The sequence below is a fragment of the Eptatretus burgeri genome, chromosome 14 (assembly GCF_056783735.1).
Source record: "Eptatretus burgeri isolate ZD-2024b chromosome 14, Ebu_testis_v1, whole genome shotgun sequence".
NCBI classification, from domain to species: Eukaryota; Metazoa; Chordata; class Myxini; order Myxiniformes; family Myxinidae; genus Eptatretus; species Eptatretus burgeri.
The window spans coordinates 74,308,597-74,327,868 of NC_140974.1; the positions used below are offsets into that span (position 1 = coordinate 74,308,597).

General features: G+C 47.2%; 1 protein-coding gene and 1 long non-coding RNA gene across 9 annotated transcripts in view; one reads left to right on the forward strand and one right to left on the reverse strand.

Moving 5' to 3' along the window:
- LOC147013633 (uncharacterized) overlaps positions 1-19,272 on the reverse strand; it is a 146,601-nt gene that overhangs the window by 19,923 nt on the left and 107,406 nt on the right. The window contains exon 1 of one of the 8 annotated variants that reach the window (XM_085855629.1): positions 14,861-17,896. The exons of the other annotated variants lie outside the window; for them this stretch is intronic. The gene's annotated coding sequence lies outside the window, so the exon portion shown is untranslated. Of the gene's footprint in view, positions 1-14,860; positions 17,897-19,272 lie in introns of those variants that run through there. 8 annotated transcript variants of the gene reach the window in all.
- LOC147013634 (uncharacterized) lies at positions 1,167-13,277 on the forward strand. The gene is made up of 2 exons (XR_015051395.1): positions 1,167-2,124; positions 12,229-13,277. It is a non-coding gene; the product is annotated as an uncharacterized LOC147013634 (long non-coding RNA).

Here is a 19,272-nt window from a genome sequence, read left to right on the forward strand (position 1 = left end):
CAAAGAGGGCTGGCAGGCCGTATGTTAGAACCGGTAAGGGTCGAGGATAAAGGTATCCGTGTGAAATAAGGAGGAAACAGGTTGGAATCCTGTACCAAGAGAGGGAAGGTTAGAGGCCTTCATTGGGTTTGAGGCTATTAGGCGGCGGGTCGAAAGGGATCTCGGTCCCGACGTAAAAGGAGAAACGATTTACAGCTATTAGGCGGCTGATTGAAAGGGATTTCGGTCCCGGTGTAAAAGGAGAAACGATTTACAGCTATTAGGCGGTTGGTAAGATAAGAACAAAAGAATGGGGAATAACTCTGCAAAGAACATAGAGTTACCCAAAGGAACAACACTTAAAGTTATCGGTGAAAGTGGAAAACACTGGAGAGCGTTTGCAGCGTGGTTAACGGAGTCACAAAGTGAGACAGGACGTAAGCGATTCGATTCAGAGGGAATCTTGAACCAACGGGAAAAAAACACAAGGTTAATGAGCCAGGAGAAGGGCTGTTTGTAGAGTTACCTATTTGGATGTATTTGTGAATACAATGTGGTGGGGAAGGTTGAGTTTTGTGTTAGACGTAAGTTGAGTGTTCCAACCTGGAACTTGTATGTGTGGAACAACTTGTATGTTTGTATGGAGATAATGATTGGTCGTCATCGTTAATGTGAAGACTTTGGACGAGGTGAATTGCGCACACCAAATCCGGAGGAAGGACGATGATGACCGATTCTGCACGTGTTGTTAATTCAGTGATGGGGTCATCGTGTGTGTGTGTGTGTGTGTGTGTGTGTGTGTGTGTGTGTGTGTGTGTGTGTGTGTGTGTGTGTGTGAACTCGATGGGGAATTGAATAATTAAAACCACTTCAGCAGACAGTTTGTCAAATGGGATGTCAAATGGACCAACGTTCGGGTTTTCTCATGGTCCGATAAACTCTGTATGCTGTTTTGGCTTTGAACACTGTACGTGATAAATGGATGGTCTCCACGGAGCATCATTTTGATTTTAAATTCAAATTCAGTTCTGTTTCCACTTTGTATGTTTCGTAAGGCTGATCGACGTTACGGGTTCGTTTTAACGTCAGTTTCAATTCTGGTTTCATTGTTTGGGTCATTAAGCATGTTTTATACTTGATTTTCGTAAATCTGGGGAAAAAAACTTATTTTATGGGGTTTTGTGAGTCACGTGACGTGCGTAGGATTTAACAGGCGCGACGAAAGCACGAAATCGTCGCGTCGAAGGACAGCTTATCGTGAGGGTTTACGAGATGGATTAGCACATTTTACAAAGTTTGGAGACGCCCTTCTTAAGATTCTGTAAAAATTCCGATTTAAAACGAACGTATTTGAGATGTCGTCAAATATTTGTTACGCGAGTTTGATCGTAAAAACCAACGCGCTGATAAGACGTATTGCTCATGTGAGTGCGTGATGACGTAATCACGCATGGGCCCAGCGCGCTTTGTCAAACTTGAAAGTGCAATTAACACCCTGCTGTGAACGTGCCTGCTTGTCGGAGCAATGTACGAGAATTTCTCGAGGCGGCTGATTTTGAATATGGTGGACAAACTAGATTTTAAAGAGATAGCTTTGTGGTAAAATTAATTAATAAGGACATTGACGTTTCAAAGGATCGCTCGATTTTGTGTTTCGAGGCGAGTGCACGCGCTATCGGAACATGGAAGCGACAATGCTTTGAAACAAGGCTGTAATATATGTTTGTTCCGGTGGTGGTGGTGGTGGTGGTTGTTGTTGTTGTTGTTGTTGTTGTTGTTGTTGTTGTTGTTGTTGTTGTTGTTGTTGTTGTTGTTGTTGTTGTTGTTGTTGTTGTTGTTGTTGTTGTTGTTGTTGTTGTTGTTGTTGTTGTTGTTGTTGTTGTTGTTGTTGTTGTTGTTGTTGTTGTTGTTGTTGTTGTTTGGGCTTCGTGACCGGAAGAGGAAAAGAGAAAAAAAAAAAAGAGACGCGGAAGAGGCGCAGGACCGAGGGATTTAGGATGGATGGTGTTGTGATAATGAAGTGCCGTACTGTGATTAGCGGCAACGGAGATTGGGCGGATGTGGCAGCACTGTGTATGGGGGTCAGTGGCTAGTGATGACTCGTATGCCGCGTGCTCCGTGGAGGGTCGTGCTGGAACAGTAATGGTATGTAGTATACTGTATTAGGAATGGTGTACTCAGAGGAATGTAATTGGGATTAGAGTATGGAGTTTGCCTTCAGTATTATGTGTACTGGTACCATGTAAACCTGTACTAACCTGTTCCATGGTCGGGTTGTCGGCGACTAAACCGTCTCCCCCACCAGGTTTTCTGGTGAGGAGGGTGTTTGGATATGGACACCCAGCAGGATTAAAAACAAAACCTGTCAAAGGGCGGAGGAGCTCCTTGTGAGCCAACGGCCATCCATATCTAGTGCCCAACTGTGTCTGCGGACGTCCTCCTGCAGTTGGGTTACTTCTTATTAGGAGGTTGGTGGCAGGATTTGCACTCCAGCCACCGTAAAACGCTTCATTCCGCAAAACGCAAAAACGCAAAAAAATCTGAAAACCCACTCCGTGGGAGTACCTCCTGTGCAGCTTCCCTTCGCAGGGCAGCTCACCGGATGACGGGATTGGGGCAAAGCCTTCGGGACCCCCAATCTTTGATAGGAGGGAAACCACGGGGTAACATCCCTGGGTCAGATTGCGGGAGAGTGTGTCGGAGTGGTGCTGAGGTGTCGTCCACCAGACGGCGGTCTCCTTGGGTTAACCTGAGGCGGTCCCTTCGGGTGGGTGCCTGGAATGTCCTATCCCTAAGAGAGGATGATCACCTGTCTCTGTTATCATCTGAGCTCAAGCGTTTGGACATCGGGATTGCGGCGAGATAATGGTGGGTGGTTACACCTACTATTGGTCTGGTCGCTCTGATGGTTACCATACCCAAGGAGTTGCTGTAGCTGTGTCCAATAAGCTGACCCCAATGATAATTGAGGTAACACCGGTCAACGAGCGTATTATGAGATTAAGGATTCGTCACTCCTTAGGTGTCATTTCCCTGGTCTCTATGCTCCGACTGAGGCGAGTGATCTTACCGTGAAGGATGCATTCTACGCCACACTCGAGTCTGTGGTTGATCAGTGCCCCAGACGAGATACACTTCTAGTCTTGGGGGATTTCAATGCATCGACTGGAACTGATAGGGATGGTTATGAGGTGTGTGTTGGTCCCCATGGGTCAGGAACTATGAACCAGAATAGCACTAAGTTCCTTGACTTTGCAAGAAGTCATGGACTTAGGGTGGCTGGTTCATGGTTTCAGCGCCCGCAAGCTCATCGCTGGACTTGGTATTCCAACGCTGGCGGTGTGGCAAAGGAGATTGACCATGTCCTCATTGACGGTCGTTGGAGGATGATCCAGAACTGCAGGGTCTACCGGAGTGCTCAGTTCCTCAATACTGACCACAGGCTTGTTGTAGCAACTCTAAAGCTGCACCTTAAATCCTGGAGAATGGTACCATCCCAGCCTAGGCTGGATGTTGCCAAGCTCAGGGATGAGAGAGTAGCTGAGGAGTTTGCGAACAGGCTGAGTGGACACTTGGGGGGTCTGGGTGCTTTGGGGGGTCCTGAAGAACACTTCCGGTTCCGGTTTTGAGCGGCAAGAGGTCTCCTTCGGGGCTCCCTGCTGACATTCTCAAAGTTAAGTTCCGGTTGTTATTTGTCCCGTTTTAACTGTTTAATTTTCTCACCTACATGTTAATGTGTGTTCCTAGTTCGGTTTTGTTTCAAAAATCGTGCTATTTTGTGAGTATTTATGTCGACGTTCTCACCTGGTGTTTGAGGCCTAGTCCTAGGCTTGAGGCCTACCGGTTCCACTTGGTGTTCGATCGTTTTTTTTTTTTTTTGTTTGTTTGTTTTTTCTCCCCATTACCTTCAATTTCTATCCTCCCCATTACCTTCAATTTTCATCCTCCCCACTTTCCAAACATCCCCCATTCTCCCAACTAATCTCTTTCTTATCTCAAAAAAAAAAAAAAAAAAAAAAAAAAAACCCAACAACAACAACCTTCTCCCGATTCTGCTACTTCTTCCTCTTAACTTCCTCCTCGTCTTCCTCGATTTCTTTTTTTTTTTTACACTTCCATGACCTAATCTGTTGAACTCTCTCATACATTAATATTAACAACAAAAACGATCTTATAATGCTTCATCTTCCTCTCTCACACATGTGGTACTCTTTACTGTTTCACAATGCACTACTCTTCTGCTATTTTAACAGACTGCTCTCATTTCGACCTCTCCTTCATTCCTTGCCTAAAAATCCAACTATTACAGCGCTTCTTCTCTCCATGCTCTGAATTCGCCTTCATTGCATCCATCAAGAATTGTGTTAAATCGCATCTCTGACCTAAAACTTTTAAAAACCACAGTTTGCCATGGATGCTCGCTTTCCATCAACCATTCTTTTTTCCAACTTCAGTGCCAACTCACCCCCTCACCCCTCACTCTCACTCTCAAAGCAACCATCCCACTCTTCTCCCTCCAACCCTCCCTCTCACCTCTTTCAAAAATTCCCCCTCACCTTTCTCCCACCTTTCATCCCCCTCACTCTTCCTTCTCTAAGTTGCCCCCCTCTCATCCACCAACCTGCCTCCCTCCACTGCCCTCTCACCTCCATCTCTTCACTCCACCTCCTCAAATCCTCAACTGCCATCTTCCTTGTCTCTTGTCCCCCCTCTCTCACAGCACCACAGAGCCTTTTCTCCTCCTCATTCGGCCCCCTCCCCTCCCTATTCTGCAATACCCCACACTCCTTCAGCAACCCTCCTTACCTCCCCCCCCCCCCCCTCGTCCGCCCCTCCCCCGCCCCTCCACCTCCTGCACCAAAAGCCTCCTCCCCTACCTCTTCATTAAAAGTGTGGACCTCAAATATCCGGGGCCTTCGCTCAAACCTTTCAGATCTTTCCATGCAGGTTGCCACTGACAAACCAGACATTATCTGCCTAACAGAAACTTTCCTCTCCCAAGACGTGTCTGACTCCCAAGTATCTCTCCCTGGTTACTCCCTCTTACGGTATGACAGACCTGAGCCTCGTCCTGGTGGAGGTGTTGCTCTCTTCATCAAAGACTCTATTCCTCACTCTCCCTGCACTGCTCTCACTCCCCCACACCCCCAGGAATACCTCTGGCTTCGGCTTCCCCTCCACTCCCACCTCATGTTTATATGTGTACTGTACCGTCCACCGAACAGTGATGACTCCATCTACACCTCACTCTCCGAAAACATGGACCATCTTCTATCTTCTCATCCAAACTCTCTCTTCCTCTTATGTGGCGACTTCAATTGTCATCACGCCAGTTGGCTAGGTGTGGGTACCTCTCTCACCTGCCATGGGACATCAGCAAAAGCTTTCTGTGACTCATTGGGACTGACTCAATCGGTCAACTTCCCGACCCGGATCTCAACCAATGGTACTCCATCTCTTCTGGATCTGATTTTGACAAATTTCCCTGACAATATCTGCTGCTCTTCCTTCGCTCCAATTGGTTCTTCTGACCACGTCCTTATTAAAGTGGACATCTCTCTGGCTGTTATCAGAGAACCACCTCACCGCCGTCGAGTCTGGCATTTCACTCAAGCCGACTGGCAGGGTCTCCGAGCAGCCATCAAACTTACAGACTGGTCTCCTATCACTACTTTCTCAAACATCAACTCATCCTGGGAATTCTTTCAAAGAAACTTGCTCTCCCTCATGCACAGATTTATCCCCTCTCGTGTTCAGTTGTCTTACCCTTCCTCCCGCCCTTGGTTTACTGAAGCTTGTGGCGAGGCAGTTGTCCTGAAACAACTTGCCTTTGCCTCATGGAAAGCAAACCCAACTGAGGGCAATCTCAGTTCTTTCCACAAAGCTCGGAACAAGTGTGTAGCTACCCTCAGGAGAGCCAGAAAACAACATCTTTCTCATCTCAAGTCTGAACTCTCAAACCTCTCTCCCTCCTCAAAATCCTGGTGGCGTTTAATCAAATCTGTTTCTGGTGTATGTTCCCCCTCCATCCCCTCCCTTACCTCAAATGGCCGCACTGCTGATTCCACACGTGATAAAGCTGAATGTCTAAACTCGGTGTTTGCAGCTAAATCTTGTGTCCCAAACCCATCACTATCTCTACCCACTTTACCCAGTCGCACCCAACTGTCCCTGGACTCTGTATCCTTTTCTCCTGACAAGGTGGAGAGCTTGCTTTCAAACCTCGAGTCAGATTCTGCAACCGGTCCAGACGGCATCAGCCCACGTGTCCTCAAAGCCTGCTCTTCTGCTCTTGCTCACCCTCTCTCTGTTCTATTCACCCTCTCATTTTCCCAAGGTCATCTGCCATCTGCTTGGAAATCTGCTAACATCACTGCCCTGCATAAAAAGGTGCAAAAACAGATCCCTGTAACTATAGACCAATCAGCCTTCTCCCAATCATCAGCAAGGTTATGGAATCCATCATCGCTTCAGACATGAAATCCTTCCTCTTCTCCAATGGCTTGATTTCCAATCATCAATTTGGTTTCAGACCAGGTCACTCTACCCTAGATATGCTGCTACTGCTCTCCCATCAATGGATGGAGGTCCTCAATGCCAGACAGGAAATCCGAGCCGTATCCCTGGACATATCACGTGCTTTTGACACAGTCTGGCACCCTGCCCTACTCACCAAACTCTCTTCCCATGGTATTCAAGGCCATCTCCACTCATGGCTCGCAGACTTCCTCTCCTGTCGCAGTCAACGTGTGGCCCTAAATGGAGTTCTTTCATCCCCTCTTCCTGTGCAGGCTGGAGTTCCTCAAGGTAGCGTTCTGGGCCCTGTTCTTTTTCTGGTTTTCATCAATGATCTCTCGGACTCTCTGGAAAATCCTCTATTTCTCTTTGCCGATGACTCAACCCTCTGCCGTACCATCTGTCATCCCTCAGACCGGCAAGCAGCAGCTTCTTCGCTCACTGCAGATCTGGATAAAATCACAAACTGGTCCAACACGTGGAACATGTCTTTCAATCCAGACAAATCTCACACTCTCACTATGTCTCTTCGAAAGGACCGTTTACAAAACCCCCCCATCCACTTTCTCAACAATCCTCTGGAAGAAGTCTTTTCTTTCAAGTTTCTGGGTCTCACTATCTGCCATGACCTTTCCTGGGAAAGTCACATTTCCAACCTTGCCTCAAAAGCCAGTCGCCGACTGGGAATCCTCCGTCGTGCAAAGTCCTTCCTCGGCCCTCTTGAGCTCCTGACCACTTACAAAGCTTTTGTCCGTAGCCTGATGGAGTACTGCTCTCCCCTCTGGGCTGGTGCTCCTGCCTCCCACCTTTCTCGACTTCACGCTGTCGAAACCAGGGCTTTTAAGATCATTGGCATCTCCCGCAATGAAGCTGAGTCTTTGGGCCTCTCACTCAATCACCGCAGGTTGGTCGGTGGTCTTTCTGTCTTCTACCGACTCCTCTCCAGCCTTGCCCCCCTGCTCTCTCTGCGATTTGTCCCAACCACATTTCCACAGGGCGCTCAAGGTCCGCCAACAACCCCCTTCTGGTAAAACTACCAAAATCACGAATCACTGCTCATCTTCACTCTTTCATTCCTCTTTTTTCCCGCCTTTGGAATAAACTTCCTCACTCTATTCTTTCCCATTCTTCCCTTCAGGCTTTCAAAACAGCTGTTCACCACCACCTCTTATCTTCCCCCATCCAAATCCTCGATCTTTTCTACCCCCGATAATCCACCCAAGCCCACTTCCTTCAATTCTCCTGCTTTCCTTCCTGAAAGTCCCTTTAATGTCCATCTTCCCCTCGCCATGTTCCCCGTCCCATCCCCATCCCTCTCCCTTCCACAGTTCACCTGTGTCTGTTCCCCAATGTTTTGTCCCTTCCACTCCCGCCCCTCTTGTCTCATGCCTCCTTGCTGTGAGTTGTGTGTTAGCTCTCATACGAGCCTCGACCAAGGTATAAAAAAAAAAAAAAAAAAAAAAAAAAGAGTTGTGGAGCACCTTCAAGACCACCGTCCTTGATGTTGCCGGTGGATGCCTTGGAGTTCACCGCAGGGCAAAGAAGAATTTTGTCTCTCAAGGGACACTGGATACCATTGACCAGAGTCGCAGGGCCAGGCTGAATGGCAGAGCTGAGCTGTTCAGGGAGCTGAGGCGTAAAACTGTACGTGCACTGAGGGTGGACAAGGAGGCCTATGTGCGAGGAATCTGTGAGGGGGTAGAGCATCACCTGTGGACAGGTGATTCTCGTCCCGCTTACAGGGGAATTCGCGCATTACGTTCATCCAAGCCCATCCCTCGGAGCACTGCAGTTCGAGCAGAGAGTGGTAGGCTCTTGACAGAGGAGTCTGAAGTGAAGGCCCGCTGGGCCGGTTACTTTGAGCGGTTGTACCAGGCTGATCCCCCAGCTGTCGAGTTGGACGTCAAGGGTGTTACAATCCCTGTTGCTGACCCTCAAATCAACTGTGGTCCACCATCGCTTGTGGAAACACGGGCTGCGGTGAACCAGTTGAAACGGGGCAAAGCTCCAGGGATCTGTGGCATCCATGCTGAACTTCTCAAGGCTGGTGGAAATGCTGCACTCGCGTCGTTGCATGCAGTTTTGTGCTCTGCCTGGAACACAGGCATCATCCCAACTGACTGGAAGAGGGGCCTTGTTGTCCCTCTCTGGAAAGGGAAGGGTGATCGCCAAGACTGCAACAACTACCGAGGGGTGACGCTGCTCTCAGTGCCGGGCAAGGTCTTTGCTCGGATAATTCTTGATAGGGTTCGCCACCATCTGCTTGAGCACCAGCGTCCAGAGCAGTCAGGCTTTACACCAAAGAGGTCAACGATTGACCGTATCCTTGCTCTTCGTGTCCTCACTGAACGCAGACGAGAGTTTCGGCAGGGGCTGCTTGCAGCCTATGTTGATCTCTGTAAAGCGTTCGATTCAGTGAATCGGGATGTCCTCTGGAGGATTCTTGGTCTTCGTGGGGTGCCACCGAAACTGATCGATCTGATGTCTGAACTCTACTCTGGTACTGAGAGTGCTGTGAAGTGTGGTGGTACCGCCTCTGACTTATTTCCAGTTGTTACTGGAGTTCGTCAGGGATGTGTACTTGCCCCCACACTTTTCAGCACTTGTATGGACTGGATTTTTGGGAGGATGTCGGAGAGATCAAGTTGCGGTGCATCGTTTGGCAATGTCAAGATCTCGGACCTTGATTTTGCAGATGATGCAGTCATCTTTGCGGAGACTTTAGACATCCTCTTGGGGGCCCTCGAGGTGCTGAATGAGGAGTCGGAGCCGTTGGGATTACGGATTTCTTGGGTCAAAACAAAGATCCAGGCTTTCGGTGACATCTTGGATGCTGCTGTCCTGTCTGTGTCTGTTTGTGGTGAGGATGTTGAGGTCGTGGATAGATTCACTTACCTTGGCAGTGATATTCATGTCTCCGCAGGTTGTGAGCCGGAGGTCAATAGACGTCTGGGTCGGGCCTGGGGAGTCATGGATTCACTGGATCATGGGGTGTGGCGCTGCCGGTACCTGTGCGGGAGGACGAAAGTCCGAGTCTTCAGGTCCTTGGTACTTCCAGTCTTGCTCTATGGGTGCGAGACTTGGACTTTGACCAAGGATCTGAGACGGAGACTTAATTCCTTTGGTACCAGGTCTCTTTGGAGAATCCTTGGCTATCGCTGGTCGGATTTTGTGTCCAACGAGCGGTTGCTGAGAGAGACTCGGATGAGATTTGTTACCTGCATAGTCCGTGAGCGTCAGCTGCGGCTGTATGGACATGTGGCTCGTTTTCCTGACGCTGATCCTGCTCACCAGATTCTCTCAGCGAGGGAGTCTCATGAGTGGAGGAGGCCAGTGGGCCGACCACGTGCCTCATGGTTGCAGCAGGTTGACCATCATCTCAAGGAGATGGGGATGGGCCTGGCATCTGCCTGGGGGATGGCCAGACGGAGGCCCCTGGAGTACCGGCGGAAAGTGGACGCAGCGACGCGCTGTTCTGGCACATGCTCCCATACCTGACCTGATTATGTGTACAAGTTATTGTATTTTGTTATTCTTACCCTATGTATATTTATGTTGTTGTAGATATGCGTATGGGTTTTGTGAGAATAAAGCCGATCGAAAAGGTTTATTGTTGATTACTACAACAGATGGAAAGGAGGATTTAAATGCTTTGAACAAGGAACGGATTTTATTTAAAGTGGGTTTATCTTTTAGCCGCGTCTCGCGAATGCCGGCTCTAAGAGTTCCGCGTTGTTCTTATTATTATTATTATTCTGGTGAAGACAAAACCTTTAGGACGTGGCTCTTGGACACATTTGTCCTTGTTTACATGTCAGACATCCAAGAACAAGGACGTTTGGTAGGCTACGCACTTATCAGGATGGCGGTGTTTTTGGGGAAAATTACGGGCGGGGCTCGTGCTGTTTGAACACGCAGCCATCGTGGGCCTTGACGAGGGAGCGTTTCGATTCTCTGCCTGTCGGGGTCGAGATGTTTGTCTGGGAGCGGACAGAAAAGCATGTCTGTGGTCTTTATATGAGCCTCTATCTGTCAGGATAAATTCATTGGATTTGGGAAGTATAAGCGGAATTAAAGGGATGTAGAGGAATGGTTGCTGAGCAACGACATCGATCTGGAAGGAATGGAATTGGCTTTGCACTGCACTCACTGTCGACTACGATGAAACAGGGCAGGATTATGAATACGTGGCCAAAGCACATAGAGATTACACCGTCAAACGCTCTCTGATGACAACCAACCGATGGATCGGGAAGGAAGGAGCGGCGGTGGAGGTGAAACAAGCCGCCAGAGAGCGCGAACTAATGAAGCACAGAGAAGGACTAACACCGTACATCTCAATGGCAGTTAGTAACGGACATAGTGCAGGGGAGTTAGGAAGAATGGTGAACAGATTGAGATGTGCCCCTGAACCACAAGATGGAGCAACGAACACCAGAACACTTTACAGGCCGTCAGACAAGGAGATGGATGGAAGGTATGCTTGCCTGATCAAAATCTACAGTAGTGTACAGTAAGGTCTTCGGCCTTCACATCCACTCACCACGCACCCAGAGCAACTTCCAGTCCTGCAAGCTCTAGCCATGGTTGGAGCCTCATACGGAGGTATCATTTAAAAATAATCTTTTACACAAATACTTGTCATTATGTTGCAGTTGACTGCAGTGTTCAGTGCAGTGGCATGCTGTAAACCTTGTAGTAACGGAGACAGTGACAGAACCTTTGACGACACAACATGCAACTCCCACATTACTCCTTTGTGGGGGGACCTATCACTAGGCAACACACTAACACACTCAAGCCAAAGAAACCGTATACACCTCCGTGGCAAAGGGGGACACGGAAATGAACCAGTACCAACCCCACAGCGACATAGGAGGGGAGCGGCTGGAGAAAGAATGGAAGCAGGTGAATACGCAAGGTTGGGGAAAACATACAACCAAGAACTAGATAAGGTAAAGATATTTTCAAAGGAACCTGGCAAGACCGCACCACTCATTTCCAGAGGGCTGACAACCATCCAGCCACAGCAGCTCATAGAACTGTCTTGCGTCCAAGCCGAGGAAACTTATGATTTGATAGAATGAAACGAGGAAATAAAATCGATTCGATGGTCTTATGCCATGACAAAACCTGTTGGGAGGGGGGGACGTCAGAAAATGCAGAAAAGACAGAAGTGGCTTGGCAGAACAAAACGCAAGACAAAACCCAGTGGGGGCACTTTGCACAAATAGGATTCATATGGGGTCAACACGCATCTCTAATTACCCAAGTTCCATGGGCCCCTAAAGAACCCTTTTGGAGTATAGTTGTGAAATCTTGTGAAAATACAGTAACCTCCCAGAGAAGAACACATTTCACTTATAGGTGTTTTCACCTATACGGCTTGAAGCTCTCACTAGCGATCGAGTGGAACGCAAGGAGGGTTACGCAGGGTGGAGATCTATATTTCATGACTGGGGAGACTGGTTACTGCGCCTGGTAGGGGCAGCAATCCTAATCGTTGTGGGAATCATTTTTGGAGTATTTCTGATCAAACGTCTCATTTCCATTTGTCTAAAGAAATGCTGTGAAGCCTCACCCCTCACCCAGGCCATCATAATAATTAACAGCGAACTCATGGAGGAAGACCCCGATGACCTCTGTATGGGGCCACAACCAGACCCGACCCCCACCAGCTGAGGAGCCAACAAAGTGTTCTGGCGGAGGGCGCCCTGGGGAAGACTCTTCCAGCGCAAGTTGAGAAAGGAGCTTACACCATGCCTTGAGCGCTCACAGTGCTGCTCACCCATTATTACATTTGCATATTGTAAATATTATTGTTGTAATTAGTGTTGAGTATAATTGCCTAAATAATAATGTTGCTGTTAATATTGTATAGACTTGTAGTGCCTTTAATATTGTGTGGACTTAACATCAAATTTGTATATGACAACTTAATGGGAGACTTGTGGCAGTGGGCAAGACAAAAGGCAACAGAAGCTAACCTGAACCACCGGCAGTTGGGGACTTCTCATTTGGGGAATGTTGATGGCTATCCACGGCATTTGCAAATCCCGTTTGGCAGGCACGGGGGCCTAGGGGTAGCTGCTGCAGGAACCAAATAGGGGTCCACTCGGTTGGTGAGTATCAGGTGTGGCTGGGTATGGTCAAAATATGACCAAGGAGGGAAACTGTTATGATGATATGCTAGGTGGTCATATTTTGGACCATTAGCTGTGTGTTAATCAGCTGTCGGGATTCTAACCTTGCTTGTAATTGTGTATTATTCAAACCTTGCTTTAAAATGTTGCTTTAAATGTATCATGCTGTTTTCACTATGTCTTTGATAACTCTTTATGGCTCTGCAGCTGCACAACAGCATGTCCTTGGGAAAACTGTGTATGCTGATATCCCACACATTCCTGTTCTTAGTCATCACCAGAGTTTCGCCTTTGCTATCAGCAGGTGCCAGTGTAGGGGTGTAGGAGTCTTAGAAAGTTATTAGTTTGCAAGATGAACTGTTGGGTTGCGAATCTGAGGATTGACTGATCCAACTTCCCTGAGGGCCCCTAGGGAGGGGGGAAAGAAGCCCACTGCCGCATTTATTTCTTTATTTCTTTATCCCTTAGCACACACTTATAGTCCACACCCAGTTTTGCTTTTGTGTGATTATATATACAACTGTTTTGAAGTAAGAATCTCAATGTGGTCCGGGGGCACCTGACTGAAGGGCCTTTGGGCTGCATTCCGCATGCGTAGTGCCATCTTCTGAAATAAATCGTATCATTCGAGAACCCTCATTCGACTCTGTCATTACTCGGCCGAGTGAAGAGTCATAACATCTATAACACAACGAAACGTTCTGTGTCCGTTACCAATGCGTTATACATAAGACCAAGTCACTATGAATCCGAATCTTTAAAAAAAAACATCAAAAGTTCAACGTAAGCCAGCGTTTTACATACATTTTAATACGTTGCCATCGCTGGCTAAAACGTCAAGGTGTGACCGGGCCTTTAAGCCTGAAGGATCCCTTCCACAGCAATATGTATCTACACTTGTTGTACAAAACATGAGGAGCACCTTCCTAATATTAAGTTTCACCCCCTTTTGCCATCAGAACAGCCTCAATTTGTCGGGGCAGGGACTCTACAAGTTGTCCAAAGCGTTCCACAGGTATGTTGGCCCATGTTGACTCCAATGCTTCCCACAGTTGTGTCAAGTTGGCTGGTCGTGGATCTCTACTCCGAATAGCTCGTTCCATCTCATCCCACAGATGCTCAATTTGATTGAGATCTGGTGACCGGACAGGCCACTGCAGAAAGCTGAATTCATTGTCATGCTCGTGGAACCATTCCTGGACAATCCTAGCCTTGTGGCATGGGGCATTATCATGCTGAAGAAATCCATTCGCAGATGGATACACTGCTGACATGAAGGGATGCACCTGATTGTCAATGATGTTCACATATCCTGTGACATTCAAACGTTGCTCCACTTATATCAAGGGGGCCAATGTGTGCCATGAAAACACACCCCACACCATCACCCCACCACCAGCAGCCTGCAATGTTGACACGCGGCATGATGGATGCATGTACTCATGTGGTTTTCTCCATACCCGAGACCTCCGATCAGCATGAAACAGCAGGAACCAGGATTAATCAGACCAGGAAATGTTTTTCCAATTCTTCAGTGTCCAGTGTTTTTGTTCCTTAGCCCACAATGCAACCACAGGTTCTTGTTTTTTGCTGAAAGAAGTAGAAATCTGTACGGTCGTCGGCTGCCATACCCCATTGGTGTGGAGGTACCAGTTGTGCATTATTTTGTGGGTCTTTCGGCACCAATGTTGTAATGGACTGTCAGTTGACTAACTGCAGCCCATCTGTTGCTCTGTACAATTCGTGTCAGCCTCCTTTGGCCTCTTTCATCAATGAGCCGTTTTCGACACTGGCCTGCTGTTGGCTGGATGTCCTTCGGGTGGTGAACCATTCTTGATACACATGGAAAACTGTTGAGCGTGAAAAACCCAGCATTGTTGCAGTTCTTGACACACTCAAACCGGTGCACCTGACACCTACTACCACACCCTTTTCAAAGGTACTTAAATCTTTTGTCTTGGCAATTGGCCCTCTGAATGGCACACATACACAATTCACGTCTCATTCGTTTCAAGGTTGAAAAATCCTTCTTTTACCTGTCTCCTCACCCTTGTCTACACTGATTGAAGTGGATTTCACAGGTGCAATCAATAAGGGATCATAGCTTTCACCTGGATTCACCTGATCAGTCGAGTTAATGGAAAAAGCAAGTGTTTCTAATGTTTTGTACACAGTGTATAATATAATCCTCATTCCAACCATTGACTTATTCACTCACTCACATATTAAAGATCGGTGCCTTCCGGATGACGTAAAAAGCTGAAATTTTGCGTTCCGATGGATATCGAAGCCGGTACACCGGTAAAAATTCCCTGAATCGTCATACAACATCCATCAATGAAAATATAAATAAATGGGGGAAAAATGCAGATGAGTGACCCAAGACAATGGGGAAGCATGGTAATTTTGTGTGCCGACGGACATCGAAGCCAATACACCAGGAAAAAAAATAATCACAGAACCGTGTACCACGTGCAAACGCCAAAAGCAGTCAATATATAAATAAAGAAAGACCCACCTACATCTCTCACCTGTGAACGATGAATGTGGTCATCATTGGTTAGATATATATCGGTATGCCGTCCTGATGAGGTCAAATAAGCCCGAAATCCGGACCGGTGGCTCCATTTCATGTTTAACTGATGTTGAGCAGATAATCTTTGTCTGACAGAGTCACTGGGCTGAAGCCTCTGGATTAGAGGTGATGCTTTGGTGAAGGACTGTGTCCAATGGAGATCAGGGGAGTTAAGTGCTTGTCACACTCCACATATTTTGATGTATATATACACACTACATCCACTACATCCTTTTTTGTGCATCATTCACGTTGCATCACAAATTGCGATGACGAATCAAAACTGACATCCCAAAGTGAAACTGATGTAGAAAAGTGAAACTGAAACGACTGATCTATGGATCATCGAATGGAAAACCAGAATGAAATGCTGTGAGAAATAATGAATGGAAATTGCCAAAAGCAAAGCTATGGGGAGTGTGGAGAGATGGGGCAGGTTGGGGACTGAAGAAGTCGTGTGAAGAGGGATATGTACCTATGCGTGGTCGGTTGGCATGGAAAGAACTTTGGTGATCTTCCATCAGGCGGTAGGCCCAAAACGTGCCGAAATTAGTTTCCCAGCCAAGCTTTCATAATATCACCCTCACTCCCAAGCAGTACTTCAGAGATGCAACAAGCATGGATTGGAAATCTTCGCTGGTGGAATGGAATGACATTGCCAACGTTACTCGCTCCAATTAAGACATAAAAGAGAAGACCATAATCACATTCATAAAGGAGGGTCAGAAAGTAGGGTTAAGCAACATCAAGGGGGCAGCATACATTTTGAAGCCAGGTGTGAGCTGGCAGGAAGATGCAGATTTGGATAGAGCGCTGAGGTTCCATCTCATATTACAGTCATCCAATAAAGACCTGATTTAATTATTTGGTCTGATGTGGGAAAAAGGGTTATCATCGTTGAGCTGACAGTACCATGGGAAGGAAATATGGAATGGGCATATGAAAGAAAGTTGTGTTGGTATGAAGAGGTAAGAGAAGTGTGTGATGACCGTGGGTGGATGTGTGATCTGTTACCAGTGGAAGTGGGTTGGAGGGGTTTTGTGGCAAAGTCTATGCTGAAGTACCTCAAGATGATTGGAGCGTCATTTAAACAAGTCAAGAGTACCGTGGCACAATTACAGGAAACAGCAGAAATGGCCTCATTGAGGATCTGGAGGCAGAGGCGAGTGCAGAATGATTCAATTCAAATGTAAAGACAACTCTTGTGTGAATATCTATTTAGTCAATTATATCTGGTGATGAGCATGTGGGCCGATGTCACTTGGTGGCTTATGTGCTGTGCTGCTGGGGCCGCCCATGAGGAGCTGTATGAGAGTAAGCCCTGAAACAGTGATCTTCTTCTTGTGTATGGCAGTTTGGTTGCTAGGTAGTTATCCTTTTGTTGGGGCGTGACTATGCCGCTGATGCTGTGCCCCTATACCAGTACACTGGTACTCATTTCGCCGACCTCGGAAGGATGACAGGCTGAGTCAACCCTACCTGGTGTTAATTCAGTGGCCAACGGGGCTCAAACTCAGGACCAGAGGATACCAAGCCAGCCACCCGAACCACAAAGCCAACCCCAACCAGGCTCATGAAACAGTGATGATCCATGGGTTCCAGCTGAGGAGAGTGACATCGAGCAGTGTCCTGGCACTGTATGTTCTGTTTACGCACACGTGCACACACACACACACACACACACATACACACACACACACACACACACACACACACGCACACGCACACGCGATCTAACATATAAAGCTCATGATAACCATTCACTGACACACTCACTCACTGATATGAATGTTCGGGACCTTCCGAGACGTAGAAAGCTGAAATTTCATGTGCCGACGAACAATCAAAACAGATATACTGTGGGTGGTGGTGGTGAAAATCACAGAACCCTCAGAATGTGTCCCCTTGAAATATATTTATGTCCATCCCCTGATCTGTACCTGTACCAAACCTGGAGTGTGCAAAAAGGCACGTGAAAGACTCTGAGAGCACGAGGAAAAAGATTCTGTGATCTGATGAGATGAAAAGTGAACTCTCTGGCCTGAATACAAAGTGCAACTTCTGTTGGAAACCAAGCACAGCTCATCACCCATCTAAGACCATCCCTACCATTAAGCATGATGGTGGCAGCATCATGCTATGGGGATGCTTTTCAGTGGCAGGGACTGGGGGACTTATGAGGATAGAGGGAACAATGAATGGAGCCAAATACAGGGAAATGAAGGAATGGAGACATACAGGGAAATCCTTGAAGAGAACCTGCTTCAGAGTGCAAAAGATATTTGACTGTGGCGAAGACTTGTGTTCCAACAGGACAATGACCCCAATCACACAACCAAAGCAACAATGGAATTGCTTCAGAACAAGAATGTGAAAGTGCTTGAGTGGCCCAGCCAAAGGCCAGACTTGAATCCCATTGAGAATCTGTGGATAGACTTGAAGATTGCTCTTCACCAACGCTCCCCATCCAACTTGACAGAGCTTGAGCAAATCTGCATTGAAGAATGGGAGAAAATCCCCAAATCCAGATGTGTGAACATGATAGACATACCCAAGAAGACTCGAAGCTGGAATCACTGCCAAAGGCATTTCGATGAAGTACAGACTCAGGGAGTTGAATACTATGGATGTTTTGGAGACGAATATATATGTATACACACACACACACACACACACACACACACACACACACACACACACACACACACACACACACACACACACACACACACACACACACACACACACACACACACACACACACACACACACACACACACACACACACACACACACACACACACACACACACACACACACACACACACACACACACACACACACACACCTGGTGTTGGCGCAGTGGTTAGGGCAGCGGCTTGGGACCCAAAAGGTCCTGAGTTCAAGCCTCGTTCGGCAACTGAATTAATATATATGTAGAATGTATATGTACGTATATATATATAGATATATATATATATATATATATATATATATATATATATATATATATATATATATATATGTATATATATATATATATATATATATATATATATATGTATGTATATATATATATATATATATATATGTATGTATATATATATATATATATATATATATATATATATATATATATATATATATATATATATATATATATATATTGTTGCGGATTCGCGCCTGCCGGCGTGCGAGCGGCCACGTAACTCGAATCGTGGCACGTCGCCCACCGGACGGACAATCCCGTCGTGACCCTCTCGGACTAACGCTGGGAACTAGTCACGGGTGGGCCTTTCGGCCTCACCACGATCGTGCCAATCGGCCCCCCGCGTGGGATAGGGTTGTTCGCCAAATTTTACCGACCTAAGTACCCACACGGAGGGTAGACCGGGCGATCGCACCTCGCCGCAGGTCGACTTCGGACACGGGCCACTTTAAGCGACCCGTTCCGTACTATCGGGATAACCGAGCGGTGTTATCGTCAACCTCGACGGTTCCGATTAATTATCGGGCGTATTTAGCCCACGACCAACCCTTTACGTGAAGTAAGATGGAGATTCAATTAAAGAAAAGACGAAGCGAAACGGGAAAAACAGTTCAACATAAAGCACATTTGTTCCGCGGCAAACGGAAAGCACACATATACAATTATGCACCAAAAGCAAATGTAAAAGTAACACGACAATTCTGCACAAAAAGCAATTGCAACAAAAGAAACACAATGCAGATCTACTACCGACTGGGCGAGCACACGGCAACACTTACACAGTTTTACTTCACAGACGGCGCCAACAACACATATACTCCAAAGCAAAAGAAAAAGGGGCCACCCTCAACGATAAGGGGGCAGACGGGCCTGGGGCCGAGACCGCGTCGAGCCTACCCGTCTGGTGATGAGCCGCAAAATGGCGGTGGCGCCCCGACTCCGCGGGCCTCGCTGGCACTGCCTGGAATGGGGTGGGAACGGGACCCCCTTTCTCACACTATCTCAGCGCGGGGGGAAACAGGGGGGGGGTTGTTGATGCTCGGGGGAAAGAGGATATCTGGCTGGCTTGG